The 16,080-nt window shown below is 39.2% G+C and overlaps 1 pseudogene; it reads right to left on the reverse strand.

The window, feature by feature from the left end:
• Positions 1-11,089: 11,089 nt before the first annotated feature.
• Positions 11,090-16,080, reverse strand: part of LOC122095051 — a 33,529-nt pseudogene continuing 28,538 nt past the window's right edge.

A 16,080-nucleotide genomic window follows, 5' to 3' on the forward strand; every position in this document is an offset into this window, starting at 1 on the left:
TCATGTACACTGTTCTTACGTATTGAATGTCAACTCCTATGTACAAGTGAAAATCAAAATAAAATTTAAAAACCCAGTACTTGGTTTGCTCATGGGAATATTAAAGTAATGGTGGTTCTCTGCATAACTAACCAAGAATGGAGTTCAAGAAAATAAATAGCAGAAAGGGAAATTATGTTCAGCTGGGGAAGAGGTTTAAGAGGGGGTAGATTAATGAAAAGAGGAAGGGATGGCAAATACAATCATTCTATTAATGATACATAGGTAAAAATGGAACCAGGTAACTTGGAGGATGGGTAGGATTGGGAAAGATGGCATAGATCAATTTAATACTAATCAAGATGCATTACACTAATAAACTCGTTGAATTGAAACCTCTTTGCACAACAACTTCATGAAAAATACAAATGAATAAAAACAAAAACAAGGATTAAATTTGTACTTCATTTTTTGTAGTACAAGTAATATATAATAAGCTATAGTTTGTACAAAGTGCAAAATTAATAAGCTACATGACAAAATAGGAAACTGGAAATGTGGGTAACATTGCCTTTGGAAATAATTCTAATTTGGAAATAATTCTAATTCTGAGGCCCACGTGGAGGTCCTTCACCAGATCCTCTAAGCTATACTGGGAGTTAGCTCGGACTCCAGGCCATCCTCACATTTCTCCAGCTCTCTCATGAACCAAAAGGCCACAAAAGTTGACTTGAGAAACAAGGAGAAATGAAAGTAGCAGAAGAAACATTGGCTGGTGAAGCAATTAGAAACTTCGGATGAAAATGAGCTCAGAATATCTCCTAGGACCACTCATATCATTTGGGAGTCACATCATAAAATTAGGGAATAAATGTAATGAATTACTACCTAAATTAGTAACTTCATTGCTCTTACCTCAAGTGTTCTGTCAAAAGATAGGTGTACTACCTCTATATTGATGAGGAAAAGAGAGCACATTCTTTCGTCACAAATTTCTACTGAGTATCTTCATCCAAAGTAGAGATTGTTCTTACTCTCTACTTCTCTGTTACTTTCCTTTGCTGGTTCTAGCAATAACATTTGAAAGTGTTAACATCTTCAAACATAATTACATTTTATTTTAATCCATTTGTTATCAAATAAAACAAATTTTGGGGAAAATCTGTCTATGGTATATTTTCTTCCATGGCATATTTATTTGATGATATTAAGAATTATTTTTTATAGTTTCATTTTTAAAATTTGAGCAAAATGTTTTGTTAAATTAGTTGCACATTTTTCCTATTTTTCCATCTCTGTATATGGTAAGATATATCTTGACAACACCTCATATGTTTTCTTCATCTACTTTCCTCCTTTCCTAAACACAGATTCATTGTGCATCTTCACAGATTCACATAAGCTATTTTGGCGATATTCTCTCTCCTTCACATTTCTGATCCTCCAGTGAATTCTTGCTATTACATATACTCAAGACAGATCCTGTTCTATCTTCTCATAAATATTTTAATGGTATTTTATGTTTTGGAATGTGTTTCATCAGTGTACATCAAATATGCATATGCTTCAGTCGAGTTGATCATACAGATGAATCTGTTTTTCTAACCTCCATCCATCTTCTATCATTCAACAGCTTTTGATGAATCTCATTTTATATCTCTTTATTCAACTTTTCAAGATAATTTGTTATTAAGCTTCTAACATTGTCTTTCCCCCAATTGTTGCCTTCTTAAAAATTGCTTCAAATTAGAACTATATATGATTGTCCTGTATGTGTTCACTGATATATTTAAAATTCAGTCTACCATCCACATATTATAGGATATCTTTAACCTTTGTAACTGCTCTGAAAATCATTATGGAGGTTCCCCATGAAAGCAAAAACTCAAAGCCATAAAACCCAGTGAAATTAGGATTGTGTATATCCAAAAATATTTTGAAATGAAATAGTAGATGCATTCATTTCTCATATATCCCAGTGTATGTTTATAGCTATGAATATCACATTTTCTTTATTCCCTCTTTCTGGTGCACCTAGGTTGACTGTAGAGCTTGATTGCTATGAATACTCCTGCCATTAACATGGATATTCATGTTGAATTATATTCCTTCAATATGTATCCAAGTTGTTGTAAAGGTCATTAAAATGTCCTTTGGCATTTTCTAAACTTCCATTCTGAGCTCCATGTGGGTTGCACTAGTTTATAATGCCACACAACTAAATATAGTTCCTGATATATTTCAACCTCTCCAGCATTTGCTTTTGTTTGTTTGAGTTGTGATAAGTATTCTGATGTGTAAGATGGAATCTCAGTGACTTTTTGATATATATTTCCTTTGTGGATAAGAATTTCAAATATTTCATTTATTTATTAAACATTTACATTTGTACTTCATTCCTAATCAGTGTCTTTCTTTTTTTTTTTTTTTTTTGGTCGGTCGTGGGGCTTGAACTCTAGGCCTGGGCGCTGTCCCTCAGCTCTTCAGCTCAAGGTGAGCGCTCTACCACTTGAGCTACAGCGCCACTTCCGGTTTTCTGGTGGTTTATTGGAGATAGGAGTCTCACGGTCTCTCCTGTCCCGGCTGGCTTTGAACCGTGATCCTCAGATCTCAGCCTCCTGAGTAGCTAGGATTACAGGCGTGAGCCACCAGTGCCAGGCTCTTTTTTGTTATTTGATCAATTTTTACCTTTTAGAATTTGTGATTTTTTTCCCATTCCAACTATTCACCTGAGTAAAAAATAAATTTCACTACAGTGATGCACAATTTACTAAAATCAACCGATTGTACATTTATAACACTGTTTTTTTTTTTTTACAACCAGGCAATTATGTCAATAAAGATGTCGAACATCTTTCACTAGAAAGATAGATTGAAAGAATAGTATCTCATATTAGCCCTAAGCTAATCTCAGAATTAAGAGTCACAGCTGAGGCCCCAAGAGTTGGGGTAAGTAAAATGCACTAACACAGTAAAACAGCCTTTAAAGTGATCAAAGGGCTTCATAAGTTTTTAAAAAGGCACCACCTTCAACAAGAAAATGGTGAAGTTCACAAGCAGACCATAGGAATCTGAAACATCAAGAAGACCAAAGGATAAATGTATACAGAAGGACAACTTTAGAATGTTGACTCAGAATTGGGATGGGGGGACAACCATTAGATACCAATGCTGAAGGGAAGAAGTGTTTTACCTCAAACCTCAGCTGTGTCTGACTCTCTCACACCACACAGACACAGACACAGACAGACAGACAGACAGACAGACACACACACACACACACACATACACACACACACACACACACACACACACAGAACCCCAGGGGCAGTTATATCTGGGACAATGAAGCTTTTGTCCTCTTCCTTTTAGATAATCAAATGTGATGTTGTGGTTGGCTCAACAGCTGCCCCACACCTGAGCAGGAGGAGGGAAAGGATGCCTTAGACTGTAGGATGGCCTTGTGTACCCCTGGCTTCCTGTGTAAGAATGCAGTTTGTGGTCCCCTAGGCAGGGGTGGCCAAGCTGAAATGGGGGTACACTTTGCCTGGAGGATGGCACCCCAGAGCCCTGCATGCATGGTGAACCGGGCTTGGGAAGCCCTGTGAGCATCTCTGATGGCCTCTCAGCGGTGTGGAGAAGTTGACACCTGTAGTTGGACATGGCAGGAAGCAAGAGGACAGCAGGAATCCTGAAGGCAGGAGAGGCTCAGGAGTGAATGTGACTTTCTGTGGAGAAGCTTAGGCCACACTAAGGAAGTTCCCAGCCTGCACGAGGCGGCCACTGCGCAGGTCCCCAGATTCCACACCCGGTCTTGTCACCTGGTTCTGATCCAGAGCTGGAACCTCCCCAGCTTCCCTGAGCTCAGAGCAGCAGGAGCAGTGAACTCCAGGCATGCTTCCTACACCCGCCCATTGTAACTCAACGATTACAGTCACAATTCTTCTTTCCCTGGTATCCTAGTCTCTGCTACTGTGTTCTACATAATTCATAGTACTATGGTTCCAACCACCTGATCCCTGACACCCCTGACACTGATACTGCATTCCCTAAGAAAAGAAAGACAGAGAGGGCACAGCCAGTAGATTTGGGTCCTCCTGGCCTCTTGCAGGCACATTGGGACAAGTTATTCCTCAGGTATTTAACATGAGTGACTAACTAGATGTGGAAAGGAAAGAGGTTATACCGAGGTGACTAAAATGTAGAGTCATCAACATATTGGCTGCTAAGAAAAGAAGGCCCTAAGGTAAAAGTTAATGAGAAAAGAAAATTTTACAAAGAATATTGGAGATGATGCAATAGGTTTTGCTTAGTCTCTTATACTAACACAGATATGTGACTTTTGCATTTCAAAAATTATATGAAGATGCATATATGTGATATATTAATTTGTGAAATAATTGCATATAATTAATGCTGTTCAATATTTTATGCTCTGTGATTGTTAACTCATGAGTCTACCATTGTCAATAAGAATTGAGTTATTAACAAATGGAATTTCACTGTCAAATACTATAAGATTACTGATGCTAGTACCAAAATTAAAGCTAGAACAGTAAAACTTAATAAAGCTACAAGTTTGAAAGGAGGGGGCTAGTGTTAAGGGCTTCTTCACCGTGGAATCTGGGAAGAATACAATGTGTTTTGTTGAATTATTAGTTTTTTTAAACCTTGTTAGAAATCAGAACATTATTTTTTATTCTTGCTTTTTTGGAACTCTTTAGTGAATGGTTTACAAAAAAATTATCAACATGACTTTGAAAATTCACTAATGTGAATTATCAGATTAGCATTATATGCAAAGCTGCCCTGAGATGCAGGCAAGCTGGATTCCTTTTCTATTAAATTAATGAAATAAGCTTAGCTTTGAATGGATGGACAGTCCATGACATTTGTTCCAAAACAAGAAAAGATACAGGAGAAAATAAAAGAGGAAGGAGACCCAAGTCTCCTGAAATTAGCAGAAATATATAGAAATATAATTTAAAAATTCACAGTCCAAAGCAAACCCTGGCAGGAAAGTCTGTGAGACTGTTATCTCCACTTACCCGTCAGAAAAGAGGAAGTATTGCTGTGGCTCAAGTGGTAGAGGGCTCCCGTTGATCTGAGTTCAGGAACATGTTAACACTCAGGCCCAGAGTTCAAGCCCCACAACTGACAAAAAGAATTTTAAAAAATTAAAGCATCAAACAACCTGAAGATGTTCTTCAGAATAAAGAGTGTGGCATTATGCATTTACATGACTAAGTCACTTGGGATCTATTTTACCAGGGGAGGTGGGTGATTTGTTTGTGTGCCAAAACCTGAAAAACTATTTTGCACTTTACCAAGGAAGGAGGGATTTGAGGAATGGGAAAAGTGTTTGGTGGCCTTTCCTTTGGGTTCAGTGACTGTTTTCTGGAGTCAAATTCAGAGAAATTCCACTGGTAATCCTACTTGCATGAGGAGCTAAGGATCCATGCCTTGGAAGTGGTCTTTGGTCTGTCCTTGGTATGGTTCCAACTTCCACTGGCTAATCCAAGTCCCACTTCAGGACCTCAACATCTTCTTTTCATGAAGGGAAGGAATGGGGTGTTTGTTCCATCAATCCTATTTAGGGAAATCATCAGTGATCCTTCTGGCAATCCTCAAGCTGACAGAACCAATATCTTCTCTTTATAGGAGAAGGTGTGTGTGTGTGTGTGTGTGTGTGTGTGTGTGTGTGTGTGTGTGTGTGTGTATGTGTGTGTGTGTGTGTGAATTGTGGGGCTTGAATTCAGAGTCTGGGCGCTGTCCCTGAGCATTTTTGCCAAAGCTAGTGCTCTACCAATTTGAACCACATTACTACTTTCAGTTCTGGTGGTTACTTGAAGATAAGCGTCTCCTGGAGTTTTCCTGCTTGAGCTGGTTTGAACCTCAATCCTCAGACCTCAGCCTCCTGAGGAGCTAAGATTATAGCCCTGAGAAACCTGTGCCCAGCTAAGGGAAGTCCCTAACAGGATGGTCATCTGAATGCCAATTAACCATTCTTATCATTCTTTGTCTGATGCACAGTTAGACTCTAATTCTGGCCATGTACTTACTAATAAGTTGTTTAACCCCTGTGTTTCCATATGAGAAAATTAACAGTTAACTGCTCAGAGCAGTTCAGAATTCAGTGAATTAATGCACAGATGTTCTATAAAGAGCAGATGTTGGCACACAGTAATACTTGAGAAATGTTATTTTTTATAACAAAATACAAGTTGTGACAGTTATCCTCACATATTAGAACACATAGGACAAGGAACATTTCACATTCCTCTAAGGAAGCAACATCTAAAAGAAGAGCAACTGTGATTGTCAGTAAAAAGAAAACGTTATTGGGTATATAGTATTGAATTCATTCATCTAGAGTTTCTATAACTGAGAAGTACACATTATATATTATTGAAAGTAGCAATGTTAAATCACTATTTAAACAAGGCTGAGACAAGCCACTGTCACTGTCATTTGATATAGTTTTTCCAACTTTCAAAAGCTTGACAAGAGAGTACAGAAACAAGGATTTCTCAACATAGTTGGCCAACCTGGCTGCTCTATAGGGCAGCACCAGCAGTTCAACTAGATGCTTAGTAACAGCTACGGCCAGCGGATATTTTGACTAGCCCTCATGGAGATTGCCATCTCTCAGAGAGATCACAATCACTTTGTCTTTTATGAATGCTACAGTATCTCCATAAATATGAAGATTAGAATGATGCTATATTTCATTCTGTTACTCAGCCTTATATCACCCAACTATATGTAAATGTTCATTGGTTCAGAAAGAATATTATGTGTTCCCAGAGGTATCCAGTTAATGTACTTTCCCATCAGTCATATAAATTTACATGTCTTTATTTAGGCAAGTCCCTGCTTAAGTTATCATATTAACTATTAATCCTATTTTTCCAACATATTTTGCAGTTTTTGTTAAGAAAAATAGAAAAAGGAATAGGAACAGGTTGGACTCTCCATCTCGACAGGCTAGGTCTACTTACTGAGAATCAGCAAGGAGGAACAAACCCTTTTGCAGGAATGGAGGTTACAAGGAACTGGGTTTGGAGGTGCTCTTTTGTGGGGTCTGAGCCAGGGGGCACAGGTTATCAAAGAGGTTATCAAAAGGCTATTTGGGCTGAGAGAGGTGGGGACTTTCAATCAGCTCACAATGGAATGTTGAAGGCCAGGCTTGGGTTAGTCTGCCCTGCCTGCACATCGAGTCCACACATACCTGGGCTTTGCCTGGTGTCCATATGTGCCTGAGACAGTAGGGCGGTGGTCACTCCTTCATATTGCATCTTTAGATACATAACAAGATTGGGACAAGAGGGGAGAGGTAAGTCTTTCATATAGGGTCTTTGGATAGATAAAAGGATTGGGCTGGAAGAAGAGACCAGGAAAGAGTTGTTAGACTCTTATTTGGAGATTCTTTGTCTGGTCCTATTGGAGATTTATTATCCAAACTGTCCTGTTTGGAATTTATATTCCATTTGGGATTTTCTAGCAGAGGTATCATCCTAGTCCTGAACTTTCCTTTGCTTTTTATTTTTTGTCGGCTATGGGGCTTTAACTTTGGGTCTAGGTGCTGTCCCTCAGCCCTTCAGCTCAAGGCTACTGCTCTACCACTTGAGCCACAGTGCCACTTCCAGTTTTCTGGTGGTTAATTGGAGATAAGAGTCTCATGGACTTTCCTGCCTGAGATGGCTTTGAACTGTGATCCTCAGATTTCAGCCTCCTGAGTAACTGGGATGACAGGAGTGAGCCACCAGTGCCCTGCTTTTGTCCTGCACTTCAGATGAGGTCAGGGATGAACTATTCCTGAGAACCAGGAAGGACCCGAGGGTGGGAGGGGTGAGAGGTGAGAGGCCATGGAAGCAACCTGGGGTTAATAGAACGAAGCAGGTTCCCATCAGCTTTGAATAGCAAATTAATTCTTTTGATAATCACCAATCATTATGGCCTTTTTACTCTAAGGATAAGTCACATATATCTGTATCTCTCTCTCTCTCTCTCTCTCTCTCTCTATATATATATATATATATATTCACAGTGATATTTCTATAGTGATAACAAGATACTAAGCATTATGTGTACACTCTCTCCCTTACACATCCACACACTCCTTACAACAACCCTATAGCATAAGTACTATATTGTTACCATTTTACAGATGAAGAAAACAGAACCTATGAAGACAGATTAAATTACTTGTCCAGTCTGGTGAGTGGTGGAGCTAGAATTTGTACTCAGCACTCTGGGTCCGAGTGTATGCTCTTTAGACACGCTGCCTGGGGCAGGTGAAGAGTGAGTAAAAGTTCTAATGGTTTGAAGGTGAAGATGAATGGAAGAAGTATAGAGAACAGGAAATCAATACTTGCGAAAGCATGTCAGATGTGAGGATAGTAGTAGAAGATAGGTATGTCTGAGATTAAAAATAGGAGACATGAAGTGAACCCAGGGAAGGCACAGGTGGAGCCAGGGGTCCTGTGGAGGCCAGAACATGTAGGACTGTGCAGGTCAGGTCAGGAACTAAAAAAGAACAGGAAATCACTGCGGGGGGGGGGGTGGATATTCGGTGAGCAAGAGGGCGCAGGAGTCTGAATGCCACTTTGGCACACAAGGTGAAAATACAGAGAGCCACATGACAGCCAGATGACTGTGTTGTTGGAGGTAGGGTACAAATCACACAGGGCAGAGGGAAGGATTGAATTTGGGAGATGGAGTCTCAAAAAGAGTTTCATGGGTGATTCCTAGGCTTATAGTTTATGGAAACAACTAAGGAGGCTCAGAGGCTTATAATGAAAGTAATTTGCTGGAGATGTGGAATACAACGAATATATGGGATCAGGGAAGGTGTCCAGAAGTATACTGAAGGAAGGACTCAGAGATAAATTCTGGAGATACACCTGACAGTTTAAGTCACAGGATACATAAGATCCCACAAACAGGCTCTAGAAGAAGAGAATCTGAAGGAAATGGCATTTTAAAAGAACTACAAGATAAGGATTAGTCTGCAAAGGAGATATTGAGAGGCAGGAGGAAAACCAGTACAGTGATGTCAGAAGCCAGTGAGAGGACATGTTTAAGAAATCAATAAAGTCCAATGCTTCTGAGAATCAAGAAGACTCAGGTTGAAACATCCATTACATCAGGAGACATGGTGACAGCTTCCAGAAGGACGAGAGGGCAGGAGTGAAGTGAGGAATGAGGATGGGGTATGGAAATGAAGTAAGAATGCACACAACTCAGAAAGAGGGAAGCATGAGAGAATGGAGGGTCAAGAGAAGGGTCAGCAGATTTCTGAGTGCTAAGCACCAGTGACTCACCTGTAATCCTAGCTATTCAGGAGGTTGAGATCTGAGAACCACAGTTTGAAGCCAGCCTGGGTACACAAATCCTTCAGACTCATCTCCAATTAACCAGCAAAAAAACATAACTGGAGGCATGGCTTTAGCAAATGGTGCTAAAGTCATGAGCAAAAAAGCCAAGTGAGAACACGAGTCCCTGAGTTCAAGTCCCAGCACCAGCATGAGAATGACCGTGTTAAAAATGTTGATTCCAAGGCTAGAGCTGGGAGAAAGGAGATGAATACATAGGGGAAAAGCCATAACTATGAAGCTTCTATGAAGTAGAGAGAAAAAGACCAAAAGCTTGAAAAGCTATGAGAAGATAGTCTTTTACCAGGAAGGCAGGAAGCTAGGAGGTGAGTGGCTATAGACAGGTTTGTTTCTTTGACAGTGAGAAAACTGAAGTTCCCATCTGATGGCTCCCACCTTGTTTAAGACACAAAGTTTCACAGGGAGAATGAAAGAGGTGGTGTGGGGTGAGAGAGAAAGTGTAGTGTAAGAGTTCTGAGTAGACAAGAAGGACTAAGCTGTAAAGGTGGTAAAAGTGAAACCATGAAACAGATTACTAGGTGGAACTGAGGGTTCATTTCAGAATACTGGGAGTCAAGACATGCAGAGGCTTCATATGATTACAGTGCCTGGCAGTGGGTTCAGGCAGGGAGAACAACTGTGAGGAGCATCCAGCTGGGGTTTGGTTCAGAGAAATCCCACACGAACTTCAAAGGACAAGTGGACTTAAGGTATAAACCTGCTCGATACGGACCAGGCACTTACGCTACAAGAAGAAAAGAGAAAAGAGGGACTTGGAGAGAGTAACAAGGACAAAAGAAATGAGTTGAACAAGCTACTGATAGAAAGAGGTGGGTAAAGAACAGAATATTTGAATTTAACCCATTAATTTCATTAAAACCCGTTAGAAGGGGACCCAAGTGGGTCGTGCTGCATGTTAGCTCTTCAGAATACTGAGATCCAGAGGATTGCAGTTTGAAGCCAGCCCAGGCAAAAAGTCTCCTTGACTCCATTTCCAAAATAACCAGCAAAAACCAAGTGGTACACCACTAGCTGTCAGCAAGCTGAGCAAGAGCTCAAAGCTCCATTTCGAACCCCAGTACCAAAAAAAAAAATTAAATCACTCATTAGCAATAGTGTAGACTTTAAGTCAAAGCCCAGCAAAACAAGAACCAGAAAATGGGTGTTATCAAAAAGGGAAGTCTTGGGGAGCAAGCGGGGAGGGTAGATGAAGGAGGAAGGGTGGAGAATGCAGGCAAGAATCCATACTATAGAATTGAGACACATTAAAGGAAAGGGTGTGTAAAATGGGGTGTGTGAAGATGTTGATGTGGTGACACAAATCAAGATGCAGAGTACACATGAATTGCTTTGTTAAATTGCAAAACATTCAATACATAATCTAGAATTAAGATAAGTAAAGGAAGGGGAAGCTTGGAGGATTGGGGAAGAATGCTGAAAGGGTAACATTGATCAAGACACACTATATTCATAAACTGCTTTGTACAAATACCTAAAGATAACAAAAATATTTTTAAAAAGGAAGCAGAGAATGACTATGGTCATAAGGCAAGACACAATGCCATCTACTGTTAAGCCAGAAAAAAATGAGAATGTAAGTTTCAGAACCCAAATAAGATGACTAAGTTAAAAAAATTCCTCATTAGATAGTTTCAACTATATTGCTCCTTATTAATACATTAAGAAGATGTATGAAAAGATTACAATCCAATGAGAAAAATATGCGAAACACCCTACTTGGCTGGAGACTCCTCATTCAGGGCACCCAGGGTCTTCTCCTCCTCCAAGGCTTCTTCCTTTGGGGCCCTTAACTCCACACCACTGAAAAACAGCAAAAGCCTCTGCAGTCATATGAATGAATTTACACCAATGCTTTAACAAACATAAGCTCACAAAAACAAATTTTAATGACCCATTTTTTCTTTTTCCAAAAATAGCAGTATCAGGGTTTGAACTTAAGAGCATTGCATTGAAGCAAGATTTTCCTACTAATGCTTCCTGCATAGCTGAGATTATAGATGTATACCCTCATGCCTGGCTTGTTGATATTCAGTCTTTTTCCCCAGATAGCCTCAAACCATGATCCTCCCAAGTCTCTAGAGATTACAAGTGGGAGTCATTGAGCTCAAGTTTAGTGTCTTATTTCTTAAGGGTTTGCTTTTCAAGGAATTCTGTACACATACAGCTGCCACAACAAAATGAATTTCTTATCCATATACATTTCCAGAATGTGAAAAGTTCTTTTATAAATAGAAATTTTCATAAATAAGCTAAAATTAAGAATGGGCTATAGGCCAGGCACCAGTGGCTCATGCCTACAATCCTAGCTACTCAGGAGGCTGAGATCAAGAATCACAGTCCAAAGCAAGCCTAGGTAGGAAAGTATGTAGAGTCTTTTCTCCAGTTAATCACCAGAAAACCAGAAATGGAGCTATGGCTCGAAGTGTTAAAGCACTAGCTTTAGTGAATTAGCTCAAGTGGTAGAGCACTGGTCTTACGTGCCCAGGTCCTGAGTTCAAGCATCATGATCAGCATGAGAGACAGAAAGAGAGACAGAGAGATGGAAAGAGAGAGAATGCCATAAATATCCTCTTTTTTCGTTTTCCTTTTTGCCAGTCCTGGGGCTTGAACTCAGGGCCTGGGCACTGCTCCTGAGCTTCTTTTACTCAAGGCTAGCACTCTATCACTTGAGACACAGCACCACTTCTGGCCTTTTCTGTTTATGTGGTACTAAGGAATCCAACAGAGGGCTTCATGCTTGCTAGGCGAGCACTCTACCACTAAGCCACATTCCCAGCCTCAACTATAAATATTCTTAAACTACAAGTATTAAAAATACTCCCTAAAATAAGACTATGTTGGGCCTGGCACCACAGTGTGTGACTGGGGTAAAAGACCAACAAAATGCTGGTGCAATGTTTACACCTGCCACATGAGCTACACAGACATGGGAGCTCTTACTTGGTGGGCTGTGGTCAGGCTAGCCTGGGTAAAAAGCTACTTTATTCAAAAAATAATGAAAAAGGATTGGGGGAATGACTCAAGTGATGGAGCCTCTGCTTGGCTAGTGCAAGGGCCCTGAGTTCAAACCTAGTACTCCCAAAGGGAAGAAAAAGACTATCCGAACAAACTCAGAAAATGGCAATAAAGTAGAAACAAATTTTTCAAAAAGGATCACATATGATTATAAATAAGCTGGTAATAACGAATCCAGCAAAACAAGACTTTGAATTAATTTATATCCTATTTCATTTTAATATACCATCTACCTACTGGAAATGACAGCATAATGAAAATTTTAATTTTAATTCACATGACCTCATTCTTTTCCTTTCTGTATTGACATTAATATTATTTGAAAAATACATTTTATGAAGCCCCAGAAAAAGAAATATTACTTTTAGTAAACTGTTAAAATCCAATTGTAGAATTGGATGTGTGGCTCAAGTGACACAGGCTTGGTCTAACAAGCCAAGTTCAGTTCCCAATACTGCTGGGAAAATATTACAGTCACATACGGAATCCAGCATATTTTTCATCCTAGTGCAGAAAAAAAAGTTTCAATGATGGCTTTTGAAGGATTTAAAGTGAATATAAATTAAGCTGAATTAATAAAGTACATCTCAACTTAAATATTTTGTGTTCTAAGCATGTAGAAACTGCAATCAGTTTTAAAAGACCCTTACAATTAAAGGAGGTACTCTTAAGGAAGGGACCCAAAAGTGCAATGAATGCCTCTGTGCCGGTGAACCTATAAAATAATATTTATCAACATGAATGCCAGGAAATGGCAACAAGTTTTTAATATTTTTTCCAATTGTTGATGAAGATGCTGTTGTTTTTTGCTTTTTGATCTTTGTTTCTTGTTTTTTGTCTGTTTGTTCCTTTATCTGTCTTTGGGGGGTAAGAGGAGGCAAAGAAATGGAAAAATCAAGGGTAAACAAATGCAGCAGTGGTACTCAGTAGACACTATCAGGAAAATGAACTATACAACTATACAATTTGTAGGTAGAGATGGGAGAGGGAAATGAAGAGAGCAAAGGAAGGGGTGAAATTGCCACTAAAGAAATATATTCATTACCTGCTTATGAAATGGTGACCCCTCTGTACATCTCTTTAATAATTAATAACAGGGACTGGGAAGGTGGCTCAGTGGTAGAGTGCTTGCCTTGCATGCATGAGGCTCTGGGTTCGATTCCTCAGCACCACATAAGTAGAAAAAGTTGGAAGTAGTGTTGTGGCTCAAGTGGTAGAGCACTAGCATTGAGCTGAAGAGCTGAGGGACAGCACCTAGGCCAAGGGTTCAGGCCCCATGATCAACAAAGAAAAATTAATAACTATTTTTTTATCTCACAGTTTATTTTTGCCATAAACTTTGATTAACTTCCACTTTGGTTTTGCTTTTTCTTTTGTTGTACAGGTTTCTGAGTCTTGAGCTTGGGCTCTCTCTCTCTCTCTCTCTCTGTCTCTCTTGCCTCTGTCAGCTTTTTCTCTCAAGGCTGGCACTCTACCACTAGGTATACCTTCACTTCCAGCTTTTTTTTTAACTGTTTAACTAGAGATTAGAATATCTATCTCAGGTTCATCTGCGTGAGTTGGTTTCAAACTTTAGTTCTCAGATCTCAACCTCCTAAATAGCTAGGACTATAGATGTGAGCAACAAGTCCCTGACATTTAAAAAATTATCATAAGATAGTTGTACAAGGGGAGATTTTGTTGTGACATTTCCACACAATGTGATCCTTCTCCCTCTTTTTAAAACAATTTCAACAGGTTTCAGTTTTATTTTGACAAAAATCTAGTTTAACCATATTCATTCTCTTTCCCCTTAATTAGTCAACCCTCTTACTAATATTCCACCCTAGCCTCTCTCTCCCCCAACTTGCTATTGATCAACAGCTTTCATGTTATTTTCATATATAGTTATAATGTATCTCAAAATTATTCACTCTCTTTTCCCCTTCCACTTCTCCTCTTAAATAGTCTTGTAGACTCAAATTGTATGTCTGACCATAAACATAAAAGTAGAATCATGACTACGAATACATATATTTTTTTTAGGCCTAGCTTCTATATAGGAGAAAAAACACATATCTTGTGTGGTTTTTTTTTGTTTTTTTAGCTTAGCTCATTATGATGCCCTTTAATTATATCTATTTTTCTGAAAGCGACATGATTTCATTTTCCTTCATGGCTGTGTAACATTCCATGATACATCAATACTACTTCTTCTTTATCCATTCCAGAAGATTCCAATCCCGGGCGCTAGTGGCTCACGCCTGTAATTCTAGCTACTGAGGATGAGGAAGCTGAAATCTGAGGATCACGGTTCAAAGCCAGCCCAGGCAGCAAAGTCCGTGAGACTCTGATCTCCAATAAACCACTAGAAAACCAGAAGTGGCGCTGTGGCTCAAGCAGTAGAGCGCTCACCTTGAGCTGAAGAACTGAGGGATAGTGCTCAAGCCCAGAGTTCAAGGCCCATGACCGACCAAAAAAATAAAAAAAAAGAAGATTCTAGGTGCTGATTCCATCATTTGGCTATTGTGCACAGTGCTGTAATAAACATAAATTATTCTGGTGTCTTTCTGGTATATTGATTTTATTGATTTATTCTATTGACATACGCCTCATACTGGTATAGTGGAGTCTTTGGAAGGGTTTATTTTTAGACTGATATCCATAATGATTGCACTAGTTTACATTCCCACCAAAAGACTATGAAGATTCCTTTTCTAATTCATCTTGCCAGCATTTTCTTGGTGGCTGTCATTCTAACTGAAGTAGATGGAATCTTATTGCAGTTTTAATTTGCATGTTCTTTATTATAGCTAAGGCTGTTGAACATTTCCTGATGACTTTATTAGCCATTTCTTTCTTCTTCTAAAAACTATGTAATTGCATTATTTGTGGTTTTTTTGATGTCTAATTTCGGTCTTCTGTATAGTATGGATATCAATCCTTTATTTGTTGAATAGCTGGCAAATATTTTTTGGGTTGTCTCTTGATTCTGGTCACTTCTTTTGCTGTGAAAAAAAAACTCTTAATTGGATACTATCCCATTTGCCCATGTTTGTTCCCATTCTCTGGAGTCGTATTCAAAAAATAATTGCTTGTATCTTTAAGTTTCAGAAGTTTTCTTATATTTTTCTGTAGTAGATTTAAAACTTCAGTTCTCATTTTGAGCTCTCTGTTCCTCTTGGAGTTTTTTGATTTTGTTCTTAGAAGGTGACAAAAGGCCCATTTTCAGTATCCTAAGAGGATGACCCATTTTCCTAACACCATTTGTTGGAGAGTTTTTTCTCCAGTGTGTGTCTTTTGGCTCCTTTGTCAAATATAATTTGGCTACAGATCTGTGCTCTTAAAAACTTTTACTTAATGAACAAGATGTTTTTCTTTTCTTTTTTGTTTGTGGGTCCTGGGCCTGAACTCAGGGCCTAGCTACTTCCCCTGAGGTATTTTGCTCAAGGCTAGGATTCTACCACTTTAGATACAGCTCCACTTCCAGCGTTTTGGTGGTTAGAGATAAGGATCTCACAAACTTTCTTAACAGGGCTGGCTTTCAACCATGATCCTCAGCTCTCAGCCTCTTGAGTAGCTAGGGTTACAGGCATGTGCCATTGGTGCCTGGCTTTAAACAAGATCCTAAATCAAATGTATTCAATGTATAGAAGGACACACACCTAGTTGAGGCCCCTTTATAAATGCTCACATCTACCCATCATCC

This window comes from Dipodomys spectabilis, unplaced genomic scaffold (genome assembly GCF_019054845.1).
Source record: "Dipodomys spectabilis isolate Male_0828 unplaced genomic scaffold, ASM1905484v1 ptg000333l, whole genome shotgun sequence".
NCBI classification, from domain to species: domain Eukaryota; kingdom Metazoa; phylum Chordata; class Mammalia; order Rodentia; family Heteromyidae; genus Dipodomys; species Dipodomys spectabilis.